The sequence below is a fragment of the Montipora foliosa genome, chromosome 4, assembly GCF_036669935.1.
Source record: "Montipora foliosa isolate CH-2021 chromosome 4, ASM3666993v2, whole genome shotgun sequence".
Lineage (NCBI taxonomy): Eukaryota > Metazoa > Cnidaria > Anthozoa > Scleractinia > Acroporidae > Montipora > Montipora foliosa.
Genome location: NC_090872.1, coordinates 2,498,660 through 2,503,659, shown reverse-complemented (window position 1 = coordinate 2,503,659; position 5,000 = coordinate 2,498,660). Strand labels below are relative to the sequence as shown.

The window sequence follows — 5,000 nt, the reverse complement described above, 5'->3', positions numbered from 1 at the left end:
TTTTCAAACACGCAATCTAAGCATGGCGCCGTAGCTCAGTTGGTTAGAGCGCCTGTCTAGTAAACAGGAGGTCATGGGTTCAAATCCCATCGGTGCCTTGAGATCAGTGTATCTTATATTGTCATGGTCTGGGTGCACTTTCTTGCAGTTGAGTAACACGTTCTCTTTGGAGTCATTTCTTTCCTTGAGAGTTAACGAGTTTTTGAAGAACTGATCGTTCTTCGTTCTTCAATAGAGTTACATACAGCATTTTAAAGTTGTAGCCAAGTTTTCTACCCCAAGAAAGAAAGCGAGGCTCCCGGTGAACCTGCTTTCATACAAACCTTTGTGTTTTTCTAATGTTTATGTAGACTAATTGGAATTACAGTAACACAATAGACCAATTTCGATATATTAAAATTCAGTCCGAAACAAAAGGCACCATCTCGAGGCTCTGGAAACAAACTCATACAAATCCTTATATTTATTCCCCAGAGCCTCGATATGATGCCTTTTGTTTCGGACTGAATTTTAATATATCGAAATTGGTCTATTTACATGATAAAAGCAGTGAGGTCTGTATCAATACAAGGTCAGCGGCAGCCTCGCAGCCATTCATAGGCTAGGTCACTGAGCAAACAACTGTAAAATGACCTATTGCCGATTGCTATAATAGAATTTTTTGCTTCTGAGGTATTTCGGTTGACTTCAGAATGGTGCAAGAGTGGAGGATCCGGGTATCGATCCCGGTACCTCCCGCATGCGAAGCGGGCGCTCTACCATTTGAGCTAATCCCCCGTTACTATAGCCCTCTACTAACTATGCTATATCCCATTTATAAGGCACACCAACAACCTTTTAACGAAGACAGGGAAGACTGGTCAGCTCCAAATTGTTTTCAATGCGAGACATATCCAAGATGGTGCTAACCAACAAACTCTACAACCATCGGTACCAAACTTAGAGTCATCCGATTTCTGAACATCTCTAGTGCTTGCTCAGGCTATTATTGCAAGTCAAAGTTTCATCAGATGTCAATTATTGATCGGGGATTCAACAAATGCCATCAAGGCTCCTGGAAAAACACACTTACCTTTCGTGTTGATAAGCTGAAAAACTCTTCTGGAAAACTCTAGCTTGCACAATCTTGGGCCTCTACCGATCTCACAGCCAAGAATTCATGGTGACGACACCTTTCTCTAAGTACTTAATGTTAGTTAGATGAGGGCTACAGCTCCGACAAAACCCCAGTGACACGTTTTCGATAAAGTAAAGCACGAAAGGGCCGCCACTGGACTTAAGACCAGTACTTTTCACCTCTTAAGCGAGAATCATTCCACCAAACCAACAAGTCCAGAAAGAAAATTTCAAGACCAAACTCCCTCGGAACAAAAGATAGAGAAAGACTTGGTCCATGTGAGGTTCGAACTCACGACCTTGGCGTTATTAGCACCACGCTCTGCCGACTGAGCTAACGGACCAGGTTACTCTGTACTCATAGCGTTTTTTGAACAACCGGTCTTATCCGATTTCGTGCTTAAGTGATGAAGGGGGTAGTTTCTAAAGAAACTGTGATGCTGCGTCGGTGGGGAAGCAGGATACAAAAATTTGGTTTTATCAACGGAGTTGATAATGTAAATTGGCCACCGTACAGAGATTCTATTAGCTTTTAGAATCTCTGTACGGTGGCCAGTTTACATTATCAACACCGTTGATAAAACTCAATTTCGGTTAACAAAAGTGGAGAATCCGGGTATCGATCCCGGTACTTCCCGCATGCAAAGCGGGCGCTCTACCATTTGAGCTAATCCCCCGTTACTATAATCAACTTAAAATGCACTGACCAAGAACCTTTTAAGGAAAAGAGGGAAAATTGGTCAGCTTCAAATTGTTTTTAATGCAAGACAGATCTAAGGTGGTGCAAAAGAACAAACCCTGTAACCACCTGTGCCAAACTTAGAGTCGGCCGCTTTCTGAACCGTCTCTGGTGGTTATTCATGCCATCATTGCAAGTCAAGGTTTTATCAATATATCGATTGATCGGGAATTCAACTCATGCCATCAAGGCTGAGGGAAATACACACTCACCTTTTGTGTTGATGAACTCAAACATTCATCTTGTGAAAAGTTCTAGCTTGCAAAATGTTGGGCCTCTACCGATCTCACAGCCAAGAATTCCAGGCGACGACAACTCTCTCCAAGGACTCAATCTTAGTTTCGTGAAGGTAACGGCTCCGACAAAATCCCAGCGACACGTTTTCGATAAATTAAAGCACGAAAGGGCCGTCCCTGAACACCTATGATATGATGCGTTTTTCAGCTGTAAATCAGAAGGAATTTCAACTTCCAAGATGACGGGGAGAAAAACGACACCAACCGGCCAATTCTTGTTTTCGTGCCATCGAGTTTCATGCGCCAATGTGGAGGGAACATAGATGCGTACGTACAAAAAAGGAAGCTTCTCTGTCAAACCAAATAAATGTTATCGATTTCATTTTCAAACACGCAATCTAAGCATGGCGCCGTAGCTCAGTTGGTTAGAGCGCCTGTCTAGTAAACAGGAGGTCATGGGTTCAAATCCCATCGGTGCCTTGAGATCATATGGTGGGGAAGCAGTATACAAATGGTTTTATCAAGGGAGTTGATAATTCTTGTTTTCGTGCGATCAGAATTAAGGGAGGGAAATACCTCCTTTCTCTAAATACTCAATGTTAGTTTTGATGAAGGTTATAGCTCCGACAAAATCCCAGCGACACGTTTTCGATAAAGTAAAGCACGAAAGGGCTGTTACTGGACTTAAGACCGATATTTTTCACCTCTTAAGCGGGAATCACATCACCAAACCAACAGGTCCAGAAAGAAAATTCGAAGACCACTTTTTCTCGGAACAAAAGACGGAAAAAGACTTGTTCCATGTGAGGTTCGAACTCACGACCTTGGCGTTATCAGCACTACGCTCTGCCGACTGAGCTAATGGACCAGGATAATCTGTCCTCATTGCGTTTTCGTTGTAATTCAGGAGAAATTTTAACTTCCAAGATGGCGGTTGCATTTCAAACGCCAAGCTAGAGGGAACAAGCATGCATACGTACAAAAACAATTGCTTTGTGGAACTAAATTAGTCGAGCGTCCTGCTTTTCTGAGACAGTCGTGTTTTGTCACGCAAACAAATAAAATGACCAAGGGAGGCTTGGGAAGAGGAGAGAAAGAACTGTAACCGACGCGTTCAACGGGAAATTCCCATTGTACCGCTAACAATGGAAAGCTGTCAGACTAATTTGACGAGATAATTACATAATTACTATTGAAAGAACGATGTGTCAAAGAGTATTTGCTGACCAAGTGAATATGACTACCGCGGTAGATTCAGGGCCTCTGTACACGACCCCGGGTTGAGTCACCGCGGTGGATAACCTTTTTGCAGTCAAATGTTTGTAAGCGTTTACACGAAAACAGTAGTCATACTGGATCAGCCTCCCTTGCCGGGTAACCCTTTTCGAGACTCAATTTGACCTGGATAGAAGGGTTGAAATTTCTTTATATAAACATCGTTTGAACGTCACTCTTTTTTCGGTTCAGCGTTCTTGTCCAAGCGCAGCCTGTAGCAAAATGGCGGAGGCGAGAAGGCATGAAGAGAGTGTGGAAAAAATAACGTCAACTTGGCAGTGGTAAAATGGCTGATAACGTTAACACAAATATCGATGATTCTGATGATTGCATGGTTCGTCCGCCATTTTCTTTTCTGACAAGTAGCTACCAGCCATTTCAACCGAGACGGAAAGGAACTGACCCGGGTCAGCCGAGATCGACCCAACCTTCACCCAGCCCGGGCTCGTGTAAACGTAAAATTAGACGCTGAACTGAGCCGGGTCGGTGTCCATCCTGGGCTCGTGTAAAGCGGCCCTCAGAGTTCCTTCAAATGCACGATATTGTTTTTAAAAAAGAACAAAGGGTGGCTGTAGAAGTGGCTCTTTCCGGTAAAGATGTAATGGCTGTATAGCGACTGGTTTTGGGAAAAGCATGATTTACCAGAGCTTTGTTCTTTTAAAAAAATCATTCCCAAGCGAGCTGAACAAAGCAGCATCGGTTGTGGTAATCGTCCCCCTCCGAAGTACTGCTGAGGACCAGCTGATGTCAAATGATTTAAGAGCATTTCAAGGATTTAATAAGCATGAATCATCTATTCTTAAGAGGAATTTGTCTTTGACAGTGGTCGACGAATGTCACACCGTCAAAACGTGGTGAGCGCGAAAATGCTTATATTTGACAGGAAGCTATTTATTGCGAATAAATGTCAGCGTCTTTTTGTAATTTCATCGATAAGAATTAAACAGCAGATATGATGGTGGATTATCTGGAAAAAGTGGACGCTTCATAGGTCTTTCTCGGCCGTTGGCAAAACCAGGACCGGACCGGATCGGATCGGATTGATAAAACTCGGACCGGGTCAATAACAAAATTCCCACCAAAAGTAGACGGTCACCAGACAACGTGCTCCAAAGAGGAGAAGCCGAATTCGGTGCCTTTCTCTCTTGTGTAGTCGTCTCCTCATTTATTGAGACTCATCGAAATGTCTTTTTTCCAGAGGTGATTACAGATTCAGAAGCGGAATTATAAAAGATACGATGTGACGAATTGTCGCCAATAAGTGAATTGACTGCGTACTCAACCGTCTTCTTCTTTAAACAAGAAAACTGACAACAATTCATTACTTTACCCCAGTCCCTGACAATTCCATTCTTTATCGCTGCTTTCAGCCAAATAAAAACTATTTCTCATATAAACACTACTCATATAAACACTACAGACAGTAATCCATCAGCCGCGTTCATTGAACACACAATATTGAGGTCTACGCAAGAACAAATTAGCCAAAAGGACACTTACTCTTCAATGCAGTAGACTATCGCAAAAAACTGAAGAAAAAAAAACAGCGTGGTGATTAAGCCGGATATCCAAAACCAGTAAAAAAAAATCCTTTATGAGAAAAAACTGGAAACGTGTTCTCCAAACCAAGGCAA

At 42.7% G+C, this 5,000-nt stretch overlaps 5 non-coding genes across 5 annotated transcripts; 2 read left to right on the top strand and 3 right to left on the bottom strand.

Annotated features, from left to right (window-relative positions):
• Positions 1–24: 24 nt before the first annotated feature.
• Positions 25–98, top strand: Trnat-agu (transfer RNA threonine (anticodon AGU)). Its single transcript has one exon. It is a non-coding gene; the product is annotated as a tRNA-Thr (tRNA).
• A 606-nt stretch (positions 99–704) lies between these two features.
• On the bottom strand, positions 705–777 carry Trnaa-cgc (transfer RNA alanine (anticodon CGC)). The gene has a single exon. It is a non-coding gene; the product is annotated as a tRNA-Ala (tRNA).
• A 610-nt stretch (positions 778–1,387) lies between these two features.
• On the bottom strand, positions 1,388–1,460 carry Trnai-aau (transfer RNA isoleucine (anticodon AAU)). The gene has a single exon. It is a non-coding gene; the product is annotated as a tRNA-Ile (tRNA).
• Positions 1,461–2,497: 1,037 nt separating this feature from the next.
• Positions 2,498–2,571, top strand: Trnat-agu (transfer RNA threonine (anticodon AGU)). Its single transcript has one exon. It is a non-coding gene; the product is annotated as a tRNA-Thr (tRNA).
• Positions 2,572–2,886: 315 nt separating this feature from the next.
• Trnai-gau (transfer RNA isoleucine (anticodon GAU)) lies at positions 2,887–2,959 on the bottom strand. Its single transcript has one exon. It is a non-coding gene; the product is annotated as a tRNA-Ile (tRNA).
• Between the last annotated feature and the right edge of the window lie 2,041 nt (positions 2,960–5,000).